The following is a 22,985-nucleotide window of genomic DNA, read 5'->3' on the forward strand; positions in this document are numbered from 1 at the left end:
TATGTTCACAGACTATTCACAAATATCCCAACAGTGCTTATTTAGGAAATAGGTTACTATGGGCAGTTCTGTTTTTTTTTTTTTCATGTTTACAAGAGACCTGTGTTTGCAAAATGGTCTTAATTTATTGAATAATCTATTTGTCCTCAGACACCTTTATTATGAGAAACTGACTTTAGGGCAAAGAGTATATGAAATTGAAGAATGAAAGCTATCAGAGTAATGTGATTGTGTCTGTGGATTCTACTAATGTATCAGTTTGTAATAATTAATTTTGTGTGTTTACATTAGTATCTAAAAAGGTCACACTATTATAACATTTTGTTATATTGCAACATTAAATGGAATATTATGGAAATTGGTTTTGACTGTTATTGTGGTGAGTTTGGGAGCTCCCTACATATGGTAAACGTGAACGTGTGCCCCGAGCTCTGGATGGGCATGATTGTATCTCTTTAAACTAGAGAATTAACAAACTAGCATGTAAAGGTGGTCATTTTCAAACCCATAACAGTCTCAGTCAATTAAATATTGTACATCACCAATTGCTTTGTGAAGTATCAAACACATTCAATATCCAATAGTTTTAGTATAAATTCCGGTTGAATTAAAAAAATGAAAAATAGGAAATTGCTTCCTTTCCTTTTAGATGTTTGATAGAAGTATAAAGACTCATAACATGTTATTAATCAGCAGTTATATTACAGGGCTGTTGAATGCTTCAATCTGATTGGTTGACGAACGTTCTAAGGTGTGCATTATTTTCAGGGAGACGCACGGCTAAAGTAGTTCCAGACAGGTCTTGACCACATTACAGTTCCATATCACTTCGCTTAGTCAACTGTAATAACGGAAAATAGGTTATAGCAGTTCAAATAGAGCTTGGTTGCTTCTTCTAAGTGTTGCTTCTAAGTGTCTGTGGTTGGAGATATTCTGGAGAGTTTTACAGAAGCTTCAACTGTCTAAGAGTTGTGCTAAGAGTTTTCTTTTTTACTGTTACAGGTAAGATTCATCTGTAGGAAAAGGTTACTGATTGCACAAGGTTTGATTTCCTGTTGGTAATTATAAGGCATTTGATTGGATTAGGTAGCTACTTGCTATTGATTGCTGTGTAAATTAGCTATTGTTTGCTAATAAGCAGAGGCCTACCCAGGTGTTAAACATTCCTAGTGGGAGGTGATTTTAGGAGTATATAAGGGCTGTTGTCATTAGCTTGGCTAATAGAGCTTGGTTGCTTCTTCTAAGTGTTGCTTCTAAGTGTGTGTGGTTGGAGATATTCTGGAGAGTGTTGCTTCTAAGTGTGTGTGGTTGGAGATATTCTGGAGAGTGTTGCTTCTAAGTGTGTGTGGTTGGAGATATTCTGGAGATAAACTGGAGGTAATCTGAAGTATTCAGGAGGATAAATAAAAAGTTAAGATTCGTTTGATATAAATAATTGATCTAATTGGAATGGCAGACTTAGTTCAGTGTAATAGTTGCTATGCATTTGTTTCGCGTTCCACTTTTTGGAGGTTTAGTTGCTGTCTAATCTGTAGACAGTTCTCTATCTTGCGGCAGGAGATTGTATTTTTGAAGTCTGAGATTTGTAAATTATCTGGTAAACAAACTCAGGCTGGAACTGCTGCAAAGCCACTGCCACAGAGACATACTAGGAATGGCAGATGGATTACTGTAGGATCTGGTAGACTTAGAGTTGTGGATAAAAGGCATATTGCACAGTCTGTTGTTCTACATAATTCATTTTCTGCACTTTCAGAGTGTAATGGTGTCATGGAGACAGGCAATGAGGCTAGTGGCGTTGTGCAGAGAGGCACTGAGGCTAGTGGTGTTGTGCAGAGAGGCACTGAGGCTAGTGGTGTTGTGCAGAGAGGCACTGAGGCTAGTGGTGTTGTGCAGAGAGGCACTGAGGCTAGTGGTGTTGTGCAGAGAGGCACTGAGGCTAGTGGTGTTGTGCAGAGAGGCACTGAGGCTAGTGGTGTTGTGCAGAGAGGCACTGAGGCTAGTGGTGTTGTGCAGAGAGGCACTGAGGCTAGTGGTGTTGTGCAGAGATGCACTGAGGCTAGAGGTGTTGTGGAGAGAGGCACTGAGGCTATAGGTGTTGTGGAGAGAGGCACTGAGGCTAGAGGTGTTGTGGAGAGAGGCACTGAGGCTAGAGGTGTTGTGGAGAGAGGCACTGAGGCTAGTGCTGTTGTGGAGAGAGGCATTGAGGCCAGTGGTGTTGTGCAGAGAGGCTTGAAGACTATGATGAGGCCTAATAGAAAGCAGTTGTTGTTGGGGGATTCCATCATAAGAGGTGTGGAGATGGACAATGGTGGTCTTGTGAGGTGTCTTCCCGGAGCTACTGCTCACAGAGACAGGAGACGTATCTGTAATATTGTTAAGCAAGCAAAGCAGGAAGGGGAATTGGATGTACTTGTCCATTTAGGGACAAATGACTTGGCTTGCAATGAGGTTTCAGAGGTTAAGGAAGTTTTTAGTGTTTTTGCCAATGATATACGGCAGGTTGCTTCCACACTGTCATTCTCTGAAGTTCTGCCTGTGCATAACACTCAGAATGACAGGCGGATGCGTATTAGGGACTTTAACTTGTGGCTTGGTGAATGGTGTCGGGAGCAAGGATTTGGCTTTATTGCTCATGGTAGCTCTGTTTGGAACGGAAATAAACTGTACAGAAAAGATGGTTTGCATCTTTCTCAAAAGGGAACAAATGTTCTCAGTGAGCAGTTCAGAGGTTTTGCTAAGATGTATTTAAACTAGGAGGGGGGGGGGCAAAAGGGTGATAAAACATCAATCCAATTGTCCCTCAAAACAAGGACAGAAGGTGCCTGTAGCAAGTGTGTTAAAAAATGATAAGCTTAGAGTCATGTCTACAAATGCTCGCAGTTTAGGGAAAAAGATCCATGAACTTGTTGCAAAAATTACAACTGATAGTGTAGATTTAGTCGCTGTTACTGAGACATGGTATAATTAAAAAAGTGACTGGGACATAGCAATACCAGGGTACTCTTTATATAGAAAAGACAGGGAAGGCAAGAAAGGGGGAGGGGTGGCCCTGTATGTGAAGGATAGCATAAAATCTAGCCTAATAAAGGTTAGTGAGACGAACATAGAGTCCATTTGGGTTACGTTAGAATTTGGTAATCACACAGTAGTTCGTGTAGGTGTGATTTATAGGCCCCCAGGACAAATTGAAGAGTTAGATAATCTACTAGTTGAAGAAATAGCTAAAATGACAATGAAGGGGGAAGTTATCACCATGGGTGACTTTAATCTTCCTGATGTGAATTGGAAAACAAAAATAGCTACTTGTGCCAGAAGCACACAAATTCTAAACTCCCTACTGGGATTGTCTCTAAAACAAGTCGTTGAGGAGCCAACTCGTAAAGAGGCCATACTAGATTTAGTGTTAACAAATGGAGATTTGGTATCAGATATTACTGTAGGTGAAAGTTTAGGATCCAGTGATCATCAGTCAGTGTGGTTTAATATAAGAACAGTGACTGAGTCACACCACACAAAAACAAAAGTTTTAGACTTTAGAAAAACAGACTTTTCTAAAATTAGAATATGTGTAAAGGAGTCATTATCAGAGTGGAGCAACTTAAATGGAGTCCAAAATAAATGGGATTATTTGAAAGCTGCACTACTGAAGGCAACAGAAAATTGCATTAGGCTTGTCAGTAAAAGCAAAAAATTCAAGAAACCACTGTGGTACTCCGCAGATTTGGCCAAAATAGTAAAAAACAAAAAGTTAGCATTTAGTAATCATAAAAAAACCCAGAGTGAGGAAGACAGAATGACCTATAAGATTAGGCAGAAAGAGGCTAAGCAAGTTATAAGAGCTTCCAAATCCCACACAGAAGAGAAAATAGCACAGTCAGTAAAAAAGGGGGACAAAACTTTTTTTAGATACATAAATGAGAAAAGAAAAGTAAAACAAGGATTAGTTAGATTAAAAACAAAAGAAGGAAGGTATGTAGATGAGGATAAAGGTCTAGCTGACTGCCTCAATGAATATTTTTGTTCGGTATTTACAGCTGAAAATGAAGGAAAGGGACCTCTGTTAAAAAAAAGGATAAATGAGTCATTTATTACACGTGAGTTTACAGAGGAAGAGGTTCTATTTCAACTCTCAAAAGTAAAGACAAATAAGTCAATGGGACCTGATGGAATACACCCAAAGCTATTAAAAGAGCTTAGTGGTGTACTAGCAAAACCATTAACAGATTTATTTAACCAATCATTGTTAACAGGAGTAGTCCCAGAAGATTGGAAGTTAGCGAATGTTGTGCCCATTCACAAGAAAGGTAATAGGGAGGAGTCGGGCAACTATAGGCCAGTAAGCCTTACTTCAGTAGTGGGGAAAGTGATGGAAACCATGTTAAAGGATAGGATTGTTGAACATCTAAAAACACATGGATTTCAAGATCAGAGACAACATGGGTTTACTTCAGGGAGATCATGCCAAACTAATCTTATTGATTTTTTTGATTGGGTAACTAAAATTATAGATCAGGGTGGTGCAGTAGACATTGCTTACCTAGATTTCAGTAAGGCTTTTGACACTGTTGCACATAGAAGGCTTATCAATAAACTGCAATCTTTGAGTTTGGATTCCAATATTGTTGAATGGGTAAGGCAGTGGCTGAGTGACAGGCAACAGAGGGTTGTAGTCAATGGAGTATATTCGAAGCTTGGGGTGGTCACCAGTGGGGTACCTCAGGGATCTGTACTTGGACCCATTCTCTTTAATATTTTTATTAGTGATATTGCAGAAGGTCTTGATGGTAAGGTGTGTCTTTTTGCGGATGATACTAAGATATGTAACAGGGTTGATGTTCCAGGAGGGATAAGCCAAATGGCAAATGATTTAGGTAAACTAGAAAAATGGTCAGAGTTGTGGCAACTGACATTTAATGTGGATAAGTGCAAGATAATGCATCTTGGACGTAAAAACCCAAGGGCAGAGTACAGAATATTTGATAGAGTCCTAACCTCAACATCTGAGGAAAGGGATTTAGGGGTGATTATTTCTGAGGACTTAAAGGTAGGCAGACAATGTAATAGAGCAGCAGGAAAAGCTAGCAGAATGCTTGGTTGTATAGGGAGAGGTATTAGCAGTAGAAAGAGGGAAGTGCTCATGCCATTGTACAGAACACTGGTGAGACCTCACTTGGAGTACTGTACACAGTACTGGAGACCATATCTTCAGAAGGATATTGATACCTTAGAGAGAGTTCAAAGAAGGGCTACTAAACTGGTTCATGGATTGCAGGATAAAACTTACCAGGAAAGGTTAAAGGATCTTAACATGTATAGCTTGGTGGAAAGACGAGACAGGGGGGATATGATAGAAACATTTAAATACATAAAGGGAATCAACACAGTAAAAGAGGAGACTATATTTAAAAGAAGAAAAACTACCACAACCAGAGGACATAGTCTAAAATTAGAAGGACAAAGGTTTAAAAATAATATCAGGAAGTATTACTTTACTGAGAGGGTAGTGGATGCATGGAATAGCCTTCCAGCTGAAGTGGTAGAGGTTAACACAGTAAAGGAGTTTAAGCATGCGTGGGATACGCATAAGGCTATCCTAACTATAAGATAATGCCAGGGACTAATGAAAGTATTTTAGAAAACTGGGCAGACTAGATGGGCCGAATGGTTCTTATCTGCCGTCACATTCTATGTTTCTATGTTTCTATGTTTCTAAATGCTGTCAGAAGCAGGGCTGGAGAGCAGGCAGATCATGTCTGTCACAGGGCACAAGTGTGAAACAAGCCTGAGAAGCTACTGGGCATCTTCTGCTACAGAAAGAAAGAAACGGAGATTGATCCTCTCAGGAAACAAAAGTACAAACGAAATTCAAGCCATGGATCACCAGGAAAAAAAAAACCTCTGCTAACATGCAGCCCCATGCGCTTGATCTGCCATTTTCGACATCAAACTTAACAATCAATGGAAATGTGCAGTTTAATTGAAATAAATAAAGTATATAGTCCTATCTATAATCAATAGAAAATTGAACTGAATATACATAAATAGATAGTCCTGCTGCATGGGTTTTTGTTACAGCCTACTGTCAATAATAGAAAAATAAAATTAACAAATTAACTAAAACTAATGAATTAATAAATAAATTAAATATTGACGCACATGCTTTTCTGTCTCATTAATAACTGCACTAATAACTGCATTAGTCTGCTATCAGTGGCTCACATCTCCATTACTAACTCTTAAATTTTGGAATTAGCAACGAAGGCTAATAAGAAATCAGTCCTACATACAAGAGCGTTTTAATGACAAAAACTTGACAAACGTCTTGAAATACATCTGAACAATGTTTCGAGGTGTGGTAACTGTAGTAGAAGCGGAATAATTGACTCCAGGCCGTTGAATTATTAGAAAAATAATGCACACCCGAGGTGGTAATGCCGTTAGCATTACCACCTCGGGTGTGCATTATTTTTCTAATAATTCAACGACCAGGAGTCAATTATTCCTTACTCATTCTATTCACTGATGTCGATATTGACATCTCCATGTGGTTCCTTGGCTCCACCATATATGTGGGAAGGCTAACAGCTCTCCTGTACTTATTGTAGATTCATCCTTGTCATCTTTTCTGCATCTGGAACTTCTGGCACTTCCTATCTTGTATAAACTCATCAATCTATTGCTAAAATGATGCCATCCATTGAATTGTATTGCCATTTTCCTAGCATATTTTTTGTTCAAGGAGTTAATTACTTCACACCAGGCAAGAGGCTGATGTTGAGTTTTGAGGGTTATCATCAGCCATTAAACAGTACTCATAGGGTTGGTATCCAGTCACTATCTAATGGTTATTGGCTCCCATAGAGAATGATGTCAGGAGTTAGTTACTACTTAGCAACTGCCTTTAAGAAGCATCAGTCGGTAACTTCCCGGATGCCACTGGTGACATATTGCAGTCAGTAGACACTGACAGGCACATTAGTAGGTGGTGACAGGTCAGTAAATAGTAGCGACAAAACTGTAAACAAGCCCAGAATGTTTAAAATTCTTTGATATTTATTCAGTGTAGTTGATTACAAAAGATTTATTTTATTATTTTATTATTTAACACAAACCTGTACTCCTAACGCATTAGTGCCCCATCCTACCTCCTTTTTCCTGTGAATACCTGAATACTAAGTTTTTTACTTACCTTTACTCCAGCACCAAGATTCCCTCAACACTACCAGCTCTGCAGCCGATGGCACTGTAAACTGATATGTTAGCATGGCGAACGTTGCACGGGAAACAGAAGCGCCTCTAGTGGCTGTCTGGAAAACCACCACTAGAGATGTGTTTAATCCTGCAATTAAAACAGGACTACACTGGAGTTTCTTGAAAACTGCAATGTTTTACATTACAGGGTTAAAAGGGGTTGAAAGGTTTGTTGTCCCAGCCCACTTCAATGTAGTGAAGTGTTCTGAGTGGCTTAGAGGTCCTTTAATAAAAAAAAAAGTTTTTTACACATTGAACAATGCTATAATAAAATACTCAAAAAATAGCTTTAAGCAATGTGCACAATTTGAGATTTTGTGCGATCTCAAGATAAAATAGCATTTATCTCTAAAAGTACATACTGTTTTACACTGTTTTACTTTCGCATGACTCATATTTTAACCTCTGCTTCTATTAACGAAGCAAAGGTTATGAATAAAAAGTTCAGTACCTCTTTAAACTTCTGCCCCTATGGAAGAGAAACTTTGTTACATTTTATATAGATCCAATTACACATTAAAACTCATGCCCTACATAAAGTTACTTGTTCGTGTTGATAACCAGACAGGCCAAATGTCAGGTAGACTTGGCATAGAAAGCTAAAAAGAATTGATTGTAGAAACAGAGAGACAAGTTGATATGCAGCTAAATAATCAATAGGCAATAAAATTAATAGACGTGTCAAGAAAATACTGCATCTCCAATGTCTCTCCTGAGTAATCCTGCATGCTGAATTTATTCCTGACCTTCAGATGGGGAAATTACTGTTGTAAATTCTACTTCGCTTATGAATAAGATGATTATAATTTTTTATTATCATTTTGAAATGCTGAGAGAAGCATGAATGACACATGTTAATCAGCTGTTTATTTAAACAGTACAGGAATCGTATTACAGGGAATTATGAGTGTATATATGTAGGCTGTTGAGCAAATTCTTTTCAATTTAAAACAAGAGAATTATTCTTAAGCAGAGGCTTAAAGGTAAACTCCAAACATTCCATATATTCCTATATTTTATATTCATGAGACATTCAAAATACACAGATCCAACATAGTTTAACTTCCATGACTAGATCCCCTAGTGGTAGCATGTATAACTTGCAATAATATTAACAACTGGACCAAGGTAGTAGTACTATGAGCTACATACATTAGATAACTATATAAGAAACAAAAGTAACAAATTAGTACATGTAGATAGGTGAAATCATAGTTGTCTGAAGTCCTCAGTTTGCCTATCTGCCCATATCTGGATAACTTGGTGAATGGAGGACGTTGCACAGAATCTCATTGTGACGAGGTGCCCTTCGCCACTTGTGCCTGGAGAGGAATAATTGCCAGCCTCTTGCCTTGTGACTATGGTCCCTGGGAGAGTTTGCCCTTTAAAAACATTATTTGGGCATATTGGATTGTATTGCACTGCTTCTGCCCCTTTGATTCCATGGGAGAATGTGTCTCTTCCCCTCTCCCTTTTCCTGTCCATTGTTCTCCAGCAGGACATTGTCCCAGGGACACTGTCAGACCAGTTTAGACTGGCTGCTTTGTCCCTCCTCAATCTCTCATCAGCCCTTGCTAAACTTTAACCCCATGGCGATTTTATTCTGTTTGTGGGATCTGAGCGCTGTTCGGATATATTGAGCGCTCAGAAAAAAGCTATCTGGGGATAGGTTGAATGTGGGGGTTCTGTTCAGTATAATAGGAAATATGTATTTTTATGTATTTCTATTGTTGTTGTAAATGGAGATATTCACTGTACCTGGAGATAATTAGGTTACCACACCCACTTAAGCCAATTATCTCCAGGAGAAGATAGACCTGCTGCACAGCCTGAATCTGTGGAACTGTTTTTGGGCAGGAAAGCCAGGCTTACAGTCGGTCAAATAGGACTTCCATCTATCTATTGAACCACTAGACCAAAGTATATGATGTTTCGATATGTTTCTATACTAATTATGCTGAGTTAGAAAGTGTAACTTTTATTAATATTGCATGTGTACTTTTAAAGTTATAGGAATTGTATAAAAACTGTATTTTCCTGCCTGTGATAATTGCATTAGCCCATTGTGTGCAGTAATTCTATCACAGGTAGAGGGGAGGATTTCTACTGTGTGGGAGTGTTATTTTGTTAATTAGTGTTCCCATTGATTTGTTTCCCTTTTGTCACAGTTTACCACCAGGTCCAGGGGGTGTGCCTCTGGCCTGAAAACTTGCATAAAAGAAAGCCCTTTGGTGCTGATTAAAAGAGATCTTCTTGATCCTCAACACGTAATCTTGTCTCGTGATTGTAGGGGACAACTATATTCACACTGGGGATTGCTCTGCTCTGCATACTAACCTGAGCTTTAATCACTTAGCTCTTTTAAGAGCTGTTCCTGTTACACTCTCCTGGAGGAGAGGTCTTTCCCCACACGGTCCTGGAGGACAGAAGCTGATCCAGGGTGGAAGGAAGACGGCGAGACTCCAGTTAAGCTACGGTGGTTGTGGAGTCTGCGGTGGTTGTGGTGTCCGGTGCGGTGCTTGTGGTCCTCGGCGCAAGCTAGGAAGCGTTCATCAACGGAAGGTACTCAGTTGGAGTACCAGGAGTTCCGTTACACTCATGTTCCTACTTCTGATTAGTTTTTGTTATGAATATATCTGACACAGCAGATAAAAGTTGTTTCTCATTTGAGAAAATATGAGATGCATTTGGATGTGCATAAAGATCTGTATTTGTACTTCTGTTATGTCTCAGAAGTACTCTGTTGCACCAATATTCTTTGTCATCTTTACCATGCATTATATATGAGTTAGAAGCACTTGCTATCAGAGACGTACCTAGTGTCTCCAACGCCCTTGGCGAGGAGCTGTATTGGTGCCCCCCACCCCTGCACCCGATCACGATCTCCCGAAAGGTTGTTATTAAAAAATTCTGTTAGTCCAATAAAAAAGGTATTACAAGATACAAATTGTATCTGCTTTTTTACACACACACATTATATATATATATATATATATATATATATATATATATATATATATATATATATATATATATATAATTTGTGGTCGGGTACTATAAGCTGATAGTAGTATTATAATATAGAAAAGTTGGTTGTGGTTAAGCCTGTAATAAAGAGTGCCCACCTGGAAGTTAATATGTTACATAAAGGGGGAGGAGGGAAGGCAACACTGACTGCAGAATTTGGTAAGGGAATCCTGCGTTATAAAGGTCGTATAACCCCTCCCACACCCCGCAGAAAATATTATTATCATGTAAAATATAGAAAAGTCAGTTGTGGTGTTCCAAATGTTGTGACTTGAAGCAGAAGATGCAGCTCATATGCGGAAAAAGTGACCTGGTAAAGTAGGATTTAGACATTAACTAGTAAGATTCTAAGGTATAGAATACATTTGTGTGTAGTAAGAAGATTTCCATGTAATGGTAGCAAAGGGGAGCCAGGGAGATTACCTGTAAGTGCTTTAGTGAGGTCATCTAAAACCTTTACTGGACACTATATCATATGTGATAGATAAAAGGGGATTTCTACTGCAGGGTCTATTTTGTGTTTTAGGGAGAGGATGTAATGGCCATTAGTATTAAACAGGTCTTGTATCTTGAGGTAATTAGGATCTGAGAACTTAGTGATAATAAACTCTCTAGGTCTGAGAAAGCCATAGAAGACTACATAGATGGCTGTTTTCATTGTAAGGTTGGCATGTTTTTCAAATGCTGATGTGTCCAGTAGGTCTGAAAAAGCTCAGATCTTGGGTATTGTGCAGTTTAATCAATACAACAAAGAAATGCACCTTATACACACACTTATATACAATGATACTTATCAGTGGTAGGTGAAATACAGCCTCCCTCAGATCACTCCCAGCTAGCAATCAACTTCAATACAAATATATACAAAACACAACGAGGGAACCGGCTGGTAGCCTAAATAGAGATAAATACAAAAGGAATTGTATTTAGGAAATGTATTTATCTCTATTTAGGCTACCAGCCGGTTCCCTCGTGGTGTTTTTTATATATTAGTATTGTGCAGTTTGTGTGACACTTTTAATGGGATAGTAGAAAAGTTAAGGTAGGTTATTAGGGAATGAAGTGAGCATATGATGCTGACCTCCGGTGAGCTATACATGTGGTAAAGAGTAGTGAAGACAACCAGTGTTTCAATGGAAAAAAGTGTTAATTATCTTGAAATCAGAAAAAAATTGCTCTATTAGAAGTTTTCCTGGTATTATTGATTAGTCCTATATAACCCTATATATATATAACCCTATATAGAGTTTTACTATGGAATAATAGCACACTTAGTCAATGACTAGTTCCTGGAAGTCCAGGGGATCTTTTGACAATTTCTTTGCTGTAGGATGAAACCTGAAAAACTTCCGGAATTTAAAATGGGACAAAGCATCAGAGGCTAAGATATGAACTCCATGGATTTGAGTACATATGACATAAAATTGGAGAGTAGCTGCCAGCCCGGTCAATTTTCTCACTAATGAGTGCGAACGACCTTTGTTGATAATGTGGCAAGCAACCTGATTGTAAAGGAAGCACCTAACCGCTTGTCCTTTCCATCATTTACCCCATACACATGCTGCTACTAACACAGAAAACTATTCGAACAATGCTGAAGAATTTGCTAAATTAAGTAACTTTTTCACCTAAGGGGGCGAGTGTGCCTGGATCCACTCATTATCCTATATAGTGGCATTGCCAACTGTACTTGCTGCATCTGTCCAAATGACACATGAGTTGTTTGAGATGGGTGGAATGAACATTGACCTACCATTTCATGAAGACAGAAATAATTGCCACAACAAATGTCAGCCTTTGCTTGGTTGTCGATAATAACTTTACTGTCATCTTCGGGCAACCAATGCATCAGGCATAGCAGCCTGGATTTAAATGGCTGAGCTTAGGAGATGATACGCGTTGTGAAATTTTTGGACCCAAGTAGATATTGCAACTTTTTGTGTGTACAAGTACCTCTTCATGAACAGACTGTTGGTAATGCCATGATTATCTGAACTTTCTCAGTTGGAAGTCTAGCTTTAAGTAAGATGCCTAGAAACGTATGACAGGTGTTGGGACCTTCTATTTTACCTTCCAAATTGGGACTCCTAGCTTATAAAACAGCCTTACTGTGGGAGATAAGCACACTGGTGTGGAAATTAGCTTCTCTAAGGTTAAAAAGACATCCAGGTAATGTATTATTGGACACCTGCAGTTGTTAAGGAGGAACCAGCATAAAGTTTCTGCGAACATATTGAATATATTCGAGATTACTTTTCACTCCAAAAGTGAGCTTGGAAGCTTAAAAATACTGGTGCGTGCAGTGGACAGGATTACGTCATGGGCAGAGCAGAGAGACCAAGAAGGGGCATACCTGCGGATCAGTGAAGAGATATAGGAGGGGCTAGAATTGGTTTACTTAATAGGTGTGGGTTAGTACCTTGAATTGACTCCTATAGAATACAGGAAGCCAATGTAAGGACTGGCAGAGGGGAAAGGTGTGAGAGGAGAGACCGGAGAGGAAAATCAGTCTAGCTGCAGCATTCATTACAGACTGTAGTAGGGCAATACGACTTGTGGGAAGACCTATTAGGAGAGAGTTACATTAATCCATGCAAGAGATTACTAGTAGCATCTTGCGTAAGAAAAGGGTGGATGCAGGATATGTTTTTAAGGTGGAATCTACAGGATTTGGTAATAGACTGGATTTGAGACTCAAATGTGAGGCCAGAATCAAATATAACGCCAAGACAGCGTGCTTGCAAGGATGGGCTGATGTGGGTACCACCAACTTGAAGGGAGTACGAGAGAGGAGTATCATTATTGGTAGGAGGAAAGACAAGAAGGTCAGTTTTAGAGAAATTGAGTTTCAAAAAGTGGGAGGACATCCAATCAGAGATGGCAAGCAGTGACACGTTGCAGAACGTCAGGGTAGAAGTCTGAGGGGCAGAGATATATCAGGGTGTCATCAGCATACAGGTGGTTTCGGAATCCATATGAGGTAAAAAGTTTGCTAAGAGAGGCAGTATAAGGGGACGAAGGGAGGAGGTATCATTAGCAATTGAGACCATGAATGAGCGTTGGGAGAGATAGGAGGAAAACTAAGAGGACAGTGTCACAGAGACCGAATGATTAAAGAGTTTGGAGAAGGAGAACATGGTCAACAGTGTCAAAGGCAGCAGAGAGGTCAAGAAGAATTAGTATGGAGTTGTGCCCTTTGGATTTAGCTGTGATTAGGTTGTTAGTGACTTTAATAAGAGCAGTCTCAGTAGAGTGGAGGGGGCAGAAGCCAGACTGAAGAGGGTCAAGGAGAGAGTGGGAATTTAGGAAGTGAGACATACGGGTAAAGACAAGTTTTCCAGAAGCTATGAGTAAAAGGGAGCAGGGATATGGGACGATAGTTAGGGGGAAGGAAGGGTCAAGAGATGTTTTTTTGGGGGTGGGTACTGTGACAAACTCCCCTTCCCATGTGAGTTTGCCACAAGCTCCTGGAGGAGCCTGCTTGCCAACCTCCTGCCCACAGACTTAAAATGCACTGTAAAAGTCTCAGTGCGTGTATTTGGACTATATTGTTCGGGAACCGAACAGCCGCACGAACCGGAGACCACCTGGGAGCTTGTTAAGCCTAATTGCTACTTTGTAGTAATTTCACACCAAGTGTTCATCTGGGTGGCCGCATTTCCTATGGACAACCATGAGGTGGCGGCCATCTTGTTAGCATGAACGCAGGCAGCGGTGTTTGGTCGTCGAGTTCATGGAACTGAAAACGGACACAGAAACTCCCTAACACTACTTACAGGTAATCTCCGTGGCTCCCCTTTGCTAATATTACATGGAAATCTTCTTACTACACACAAATTTATTCTATACCTTAGAATCCTAGTCCAGCATCACCTGCGTTCAGTTCTACAACACTTAGGAAGAAGGTTAGGGGAAGGGTTAAGGTTAGGGCTAGCGGTGAGGGTTAAAAAATAGGAGAAGTGGTAAATTGTCGAAGTCCCGAATTTCGCAAGTGCCGAACCGAACTGAAGTGCCGAATTGCTGAGGTCTCGAATTCCCCAATTTCGGAAGTGCCAAACCGAACAAAATCTTTTGCTGATGCACATCCCTAATAGTTTTTGCATGGACTCTGATGCACAAAGAGCAGATATGCAACAGCCTGCAGTACTATACCCACAACAACCTGCATACCGGAGCCTTACCTAAAGAGACAATGGGTCTTCTTAACTTGTCATTTAACACTCTCTGAACTGGTTTGGCAGATTGAGCTAAAGAGGTCTGGCTAGTAGAGAAGAGGCTGACTTAATTTGGGCTCAATGTGACTTTTTTTTGTTAACCACTAGGTGGCACACATTGTAAGCAACATAGCGGAACAAAAATTGTTACCTGACCGCATACTAAACAACAGCCAGAAGCTGCTAATTGGAAAATGGAGGATAATGCGGCCAAAGCCCAGGGTTCATTGCCTCAGCAGTGACAGACGGGGCCACAATGTGGCAAACCATAACCAGCCAACATGTACCCTTACCAAGTCCAAACGAGAAAGGGGCAGCTCGTTATCATGAGAGGCTGAATGAAGAACATGCACAATAAAGGGTGAAAAAGGGGACACAAGGGCCCAACAAAATACCATGTGACCAAAACCAGGCCTGCATCTCCATACTATGTGGTTGCCAAATTGTGCCTGCAACTATCCCAAAACAAACCACTCTGCAAATGTGGCTTCCCCAAGATGGAGGATGATGCATAGCTCTGCATGTACTGCCACAAGCCCGAACGCAGCCAGCCTGACTCTCTGCCAGACCAGACCATGGGCCAAATTGAGCCGGACAATAGAAGACATATTTTTAGAAATAACATTGTGAACTGGCCTAAAAGTAGTATAACTATAAGTGAGGACCTAACATGGGTTGCCAAATTATTACTCACAATTGGGGAATAATTGATCATGCCCCCATGAAAACTGCCGTGAGGCTTGTAGCTTGTAGTAGTAGGAGCTGTAAACGGAGGACGGCCAAGGACTTGGCCACGGCGTTGTATAGAGCTAAGTGACTGTTAGGATTTCATGCAGACTGGAGCATTAACTGAGATAAGGGGGAGGGGAAGAATCCTGCGTTATAAAGGCCAGATAGCCCCTCCAACAACTACAGGCTCCCTCCTTTATATATATATATATATATATATATATATATGGGAAATTATATTTGGCCTAAATTCAGATGAATTGCAATGTGGACAGGCTTACTCCCAAGTACTTTTCCTTCTGTTTTATCTTGCCCTGGCTGAAATGTCCCATAAGAGCATATCATCTCACATAGTGACCGAGGACAAGCGTGACAGAGGATGCCAGTGTGACATTTCCATCCTCATCCTATTCTGCAGATAATCTCTGCTTATCTCTCTGTGGCTCACTCTCTCTCAGAGTGACTCTGTATTCTTTCTGTGCATTTTCCAGAGCCGGTTTACAAACAGAATTCTCATGGATTCAGGGATGCTCTCTCTGTCCCCAATTCATATTATAGTATTGCTATGTACATAGATTAAACAAGATCAGCAGAAAGACAGAAATCTCAGTCAAAAAATCAATTATCTTTACATGCACATAAAAAGAGTGAAATTCTAGCATTTGTGCTGTCTTTTTTCATGCACATATGAACTGGACATTTAAAACGTATAAAACGTTGCTTGCTTATGCAAAAATAAATTCCATGAGTATATAAACTGACAGTCAGGCATTTATAAAGTGTTTATATGCATATAAAAAGACCAATTTAACTTGCATAAATTCTATCTAATTGATTATATAACAGCAACAGGACGAAGAGAATCCAGCTTGGCATCACTCAGGGTCTCCTGAAACCTCTGTATCACTTATTCTTGGTGAAGTTTTTTCCTCCGCGATTCCATTGGAACCCAAAGAATGCCTATTCTTTCTTAATGGGAGATATTGTCCCCCCAGCCAATGTATCTTTGGAAACCATCAGGCCAAGCGATTAACCTCTCTTGCAGTGTTGTAGACATTCTGTAAATCGAGACATTATTTAGCTGATTGGGGATATTTATTTTAATATATTAAAAAGCCTTTTTGAAAGCCTGGAGGGATTCGATTGAAGTAGATTCCAACAAGTAAAAACCTTAGACAGATGAATCTCTTTTCATGTAATATTTGACTTGATTGAAGTGATCGTTAAATGGTTCTTACTTTGTGAAACAAGCTTGTGAGGTGAAGATTTTTTCTTGGTCTATAAGTTGATTCCCTTGGGCCTTGTATTGCTGGGGGAACCAACTTTCATGTGTCATTCGATTAGATTTTGTGATGTTTCTTTAAATGATTTTTACTTTGATCAACAAAGTGAGATGACTAGTGTTTTTTATTTTTATTATTTATCAACATAAAAGAGATATGTAAGCAAAGTAAAATTATTAATTTATCTGGTTTTACCTTTTTAATGTTTGCAGCACACAATGTTTAGTTGATTAAGAGATAACTCACTTTTTTTGCATCTTACAATAAGCACTTTTTATACACTATTTTGTTTCATTGCTGGTGCCCTGATAGGTGGTTTGAATTTGATATTCAATGGATGCTAAATATTATTGTACATCGGTGAACTCAAATTTGCAGTTTAAAAATATGTTGGGAATATTCCTTGCCCCATGTCCTTAACTTACACTCTTTAATCAAGTTTCATATAACACAAGATTACCATATGTCACTCTTTAATTTACCTACAATAAAGGGTGGCTGCCTTCCATCTAATTTGCATATGATACAATGTACCTCAGCCCAACCTCATTCACATACAACAGGACAGTGAAGGCTCATTCATGTGGGCCCTTGGGGCTCATCTTCCTGTCCGCCAGCACCTCCCAAGCCTCCCCCTTTGTCAGTCCCAACTTTGGCTTCCCGTAAGATATAGGACTCAATTTAAGATCCTGATACTCACTTATAAATCTCTACACAATGCTGCTCCGACCTACTTATCCTCACTATTACACAAATATGTCCCATCTAGGCCCCTACGCTCTGCTGGAGACCTACATCTAACCTCTTTTCGTACTCCTACCTCTGATGCTCACCTTAAAAACATCTATAGGGCTGCACCATTCCTGTGAAACGCCCTTCCCCTTTCTGTCAAACTTTCACCCAATCTCCACTACTTCCCAAAATCTTTGAAAACTTACTTTTTTAGGAAAGCGTATCAATTAAACTGTGAACAGCTTTCCCTCCCCGCACCCTGATTCCTCTCCTGAAACTGTCATCAAAACAAAACACAATGTACACTATCCTAGCAAACTACTTTTCAACCCTACCCTTACTATTTGTGTCACGTTACCCCACTCCCTCTAGCATGTAAGCTCATTGAGCAGGGCCCTCAATCCCTCTGTTCCTGTAAGTCCAACTTGTCTGGTTACAAATATTTGTCTGTTAGTCCACCCATTGTACTGCGCTACCGGACCAAAGCTAATTCCAGGTAAGGTAAGAAGGCTATTTTGATGGGTTTTGTGTTAATTACTCCTAATAAGTAAGAGGAATTAATTCAGATTTTAAATAGAAAACAAATTATTTACACTCTGGACAGAAATACATATACATTTTACATCACTTACCCTATATATGCTCATTGCTACAGACACTTTACATAGGAGGAGATATTTATTTTTATATAATGAAATCACTGGGGTCTATTCATGTTTAGGCAAAGTTAGTTCACTCATGTAGTTTGTATAGAGCTCAAACAGCATTTCCGTATTCATAGCAGCCCAATTTGCTAAGCTGACTGGGGAATCTCATCCATCTCAAACATAAAAGTATAATAATCTATGAATAATTGGATCATAAAAAACTTTAAACGTATATGTATTTGGTGAATGTCATTAATTATAAATAGTCTATAAATAGCAAAGACAGGAAAATTGAGAACATCACCTATAGTAGAGGTCCAACATTACAGCCTGATTAATATCAAAATGCATTATAAGAAATACCAAACAAACAAAACAAAACAAACAAATAAGCAATTGAGCTACCTGGTTAAAAGTACAAAGTTTATTCTTGTGTTTTGATGTAGACAGTGGTTTGTCTATTGCAGACTTTTTAGGTAAGACTTTCACTTTTACTCTTGTACTACTCCATGAATTATTTAGCTCCTCAGTTTAAAAATAAATTATATTTCACGTTTTATATTCTTTACCTTGAGATTTTACTTGAATGTTTGGAGACCTGGGCCTATTACTGTATGTTTTTACATTTCAATTAATATTTTATTTAAAGATTAATTCATGAATTATAAATAATGGGTATTTAAATAGCAATGTTTTACATCTAATATATGTTTAATAATGCTGTTCTGCATGTGTTTTGCCTTACTATTTCAGCAGCATGAAACTTAAAATTAATAAATTAGGAGTTTCAAAAAGGAGAGAAAATAGTACACCTGCAGAATACTAGTATCAAGAGCAGCAGTCCCTATACTAAAAAATAACTTTTAATAATCAATTTAAAAATAAATAATGTATCAATAAAGAAAAAAAAAAAAAGGAGAACTTGATAAGGACAGAGCTCCCATATGTATAGAGCCAGGAGATAGATTAACCAGGATAGTATAGAAACAATTAACACACTAAAATAGTGGCATAGTAATAGAGCACAGGAGGGAAGGGGTTAATGAGGAAAATCTATACTCCAAAGATAACCCCAACGTTCTCTCCACTTCCCCAAAGCTCTAAATCTTGACACTGTCAGACTAATAAGCTGCTAAATACTATGCTACAGAAATTCTAATCCTAGAACTCACTGCCTGCTCTGAGAGATTCTGTCCTAACTAAAAGCAAAGCGGTCAATAATCATCTCGAGGAGGGTAGGTAAATGTAAACTTTAGGTCAAATTAGGACGCGCGTTTTGCCGACTAGCGGCTTTTCAAGGGAACCGGTTGTGAGTAAAATCGAGGTTTAAATATCCAGCCCTCTGCTCTGATTGGCCACAGGTAATTGCCAAAGCAGAGGGAGGGAGCTTGGGTCTCGTCCGTGATTAACCCTTCCTGGGTCTAGACAAGTGTATACACGGCAGAGACAAACAGTAAAATACAGAAAAACTGTAACTATTCATTGTTGGAATAGAAAGAAAAATAATCAGCTCGAGCTGCAGTGATACTTTTGGCAGCACTCTGCACAATGTTTAACAAAATCGATACTGTTCGGCATATAACCAAATTCTCACTTGTTGTGCAATAAAGTAATGTTTGTACAGCAAAATTGCAACTTGTATGTTAATACTACTTCTAGTTTATATAGTACCACTACAAGTGAAACATATAAATCCCTAGGGTATTAGCTTTAAGAGACATGTGTAATAAAGGTATATAAACTTATTTAACCCCTTAAGGACACATGACATGTGTGACATGTCATGATTCCCTTTTATTCCAGAAGTTTGGTCCTTAAGGGGTTAAAGGGAAACACATACTTATATGTAATCAAACTTAGAATGAATCTTAGGCAAACATTATTAGACAGAAAATTATTATATACAGGTAGGTATAGAGTATAATCTCTCTAATTAAATACTTGATTTTAGGGTTTACCGCTGTAGCCATTAGGGTCCTCCCACTCTGTAAATTAAAAAGCCTGTCTAGACTACTGAACCAGTCCTGTGGAGAAAAAATACACAAAACACTAAAACCTCTAGGCATGTATAAACGGAGTGAAGTTAAATTCTTCGTTTAGTCCTTTAGGGTATAGTGAAAGGAATAAATCCATCTGGACTCGGCTTTCAGTAGGGAGACGTTGATGTCACCCTTCCTGTGATTTTGAAATAAATTAGTTGAGAGCTCTGATTACGATATTGTTTTTCTTATCTGTGTCTTTCGCATTTTTTCTCTAGCTGAGCCAGGCTATCCAAACTGACCTGTAAAAAAAAAACCTGTATTTAATAAGATGCTATAGATTGCTGATATGAAGCATGACACTACACAAACAGGAAATCCAGGATTACCTGTACAGAACACATACTTGCCAAGTATACCAAACCAGAAAAAAAATTGAATATGGGTGGACTAGTGCTAGTTATAAAAGTGCAAGTGCAGCTACCCTAGTGTCTATCATCACTCACAAAAGGGAAACAAAATCTCAGACACACACTGTGATAACTTTAAGCAGATTTAATGGACACAGCAATGTTTTGACCAGTTCCCAGGTCTTTATCCAGCTTGATGTTTGGAGAAGGGTCAACAAGGCCTATAGTAAAAATAATACCCTCCCCACTGTGAAACATGGTGGTGGCTCACTGATGTTTTGGGGGTATGTGAGCTCTAAAGGCACAAGGAATCTTGTGAAAATTGATGGCAAGATGAATGCAGCATGTTATCAGAAAATACTGGCAGACAATTTGCATTCTTCTGCATGAAGGGTGTGCATGGGACGCTCCTGGACTTTTCAGCATGACAATGACCCTAAGCACAAGGCCAAGTTGACCCTCCAGTCGTTACAACACAAAAAGGTGAAGGTTCTGAAGCGGCCATCACAGTCTCCTAATCTTAATATCATTGAGCCACTCTGGGGAGATCTCAAACGTGCGGTTCATGCAAGACGACCAAAGACCTGGAGGCATTTTGCCAAGAGGAATGGACCTCATAGACAACTATGACAAAAGACGGTATTCTGCCATTGATGCTTAAGGCAGGCAATACCCAGTAGTAAGAACTAAGGGTATGCAGATTTTTGAACAGGGTTCATTTAATTTTTTTCTTTGTTGCCATGTTTTGTTTTATGGTTGTGCCATTCTGTTATAACCTACAGTTAAATATACATCCCATAAGAAATAAAAGAAATATGTTTTGCCTACTCACTCATGTTTCCTTTAAAAATCGTACATATAATACCAGTGATCCAAGGGTATGCAAACTTTTGAGCACAATTGTATATAAATATAAATTACAAGTTGCCCTTAGTGCTATCTATTTAGATATAAAGACATATAGGTTTATATATTATGGAAGTAGAGTAATCTTTGAAATTATGACGGGCCTGTCAGTTTGATTGTTCTTATACAAAGACTGTTTTTAATACACTATTGAGTTTGTGACTGCTTTGATTGAAGTTTAGAATTTTAGGAACTGTAAATCCCTTTTATTTTTCTATTTAAATGTTACAAGATTGTCCCTTCCTGTTTTACCGACATTTCAAATATTAATCCCTAAAAGATTTTCATAGCATTCTCTATACAGGAAATGTTTAATGGTCTGAATTTCAAATAGGTATAGTTTCCTTTTTGATGAAGGAAATGCCCTTGGGACATTTGCATGCCATTGTCAGGGCTCCGCGGGCAGCGGTGAGGGGAGGCTGCAATCCTCTCGCAGCACTCACCCTCGGTCCGTCGCCGCCCGCGGTCCCCTCTCCCCTTACCGTTAAGCGAGCGGCGTCCTCTCCTCCTGACACGCCGCTCGCGTCCTCCTCTCCTCCTCCCAGCGGCAGCATGTCTAACGCTGCACGCTGGGAGCCGGCACTATTATCTAAGCGCCGGGGTCACTCACGTGACCCGGCGTTAAAGCTACAGTGCAACAAACACAGTGGGGGGTATAGATATCCCCCACGTGTGTTTGTTAATACTGATTGGTGGTTAGCCAATCAGGATTCAGGCTAGGATTTAAATACTTACCTTTCCTGTCTATCTGTGCCCTGTTGTGGTCTTTGCTTTATAGTATCGATTGTGAACGTGTGCTTTCTGGTTACGTACCCTCTGGCTTGTTATACTGACTTTGTGACTTTCTCCTACCCTTTGACCTCGGCTTGTTTCTCGTTATTCTGTTTTCTGGTTCCCCTTACTCGGCTTGTCTCCTGACTATTCTTTGTGTGCTTAGCCCGGCCACTCTAAGGACCGGTACAGCACACTTTCTGTGTGTGTGTCTGTGTGTGTGTTAGCGTGTTGGGTTCCCCGGGATCGTGACATTACAACAGGGCCATAATGGAACCTGCTGACATACCACAGCTCCTAGTTAATCAGGAGGCTAGAATGGATGGCTTGGACCACCGTATGGATCAGTTTGCTCAAGCTTTGCAGACCATACTGGCTCGTACTGCACACCTGCAGCCTGCCGTCCAGGAGGCGGTTGCTGCTGTGTCCGAACCCATTGCCACTCCAGTACCCGTTCCTGCCCATGTAGTCCATATGACACCGCCACAGCGCTATAGTGGTGACCCAGCATTGTGTCGTGGTTTCCTCAATCAAATTGACATCCATCTGGTGATGAATCCACGTTCCTATCCCACCGACAGATCCAAAATTGCCTTTTTGATAAACCACCTGTCTGGGAGAGCTTTAGCATGGGCAAACCCCATGTGGGAAAATATGTCTCCTATGTCCTTTGCGGATTTTTTGTCCGCATTCAAACGCACGTTTGATCAACCCGGTAGGGTTGCCTCTGCTGGCAAAGCTCTGCTTAGGGTTCGACAGGGTAACAGATCTGTAGCGGATTATACTATCGAATTCCGCACTCTAGCAGCTGAAGTGGTTTGGAATAACGACGCCCTCGTAACAGCCTTTCAGGAGGGTTTGGCCGCTTACATACTGGATGAAATAGCATCCAGGGAACTGCCTGTCCTTCTAGATGATATTATAGACTATGTAATCCTTATTGATAACCGCATTAGAGAGAGACGTAGTCAAAGACGGCTGGATACACGGGTGTTACCTGCTCTACCCAGTACTGCATTACTAGCGTTACCCG

Source organism: Pelobates fuscus, chromosome 3 (assembly GCF_036172605.1).
Source record: "Pelobates fuscus isolate aPelFus1 chromosome 3, aPelFus1.pri, whole genome shotgun sequence".
Lineage (NCBI taxonomy): Eukaryota > Metazoa > Chordata > Amphibia > Anura > Pelobatidae > Pelobates > Pelobates fuscus.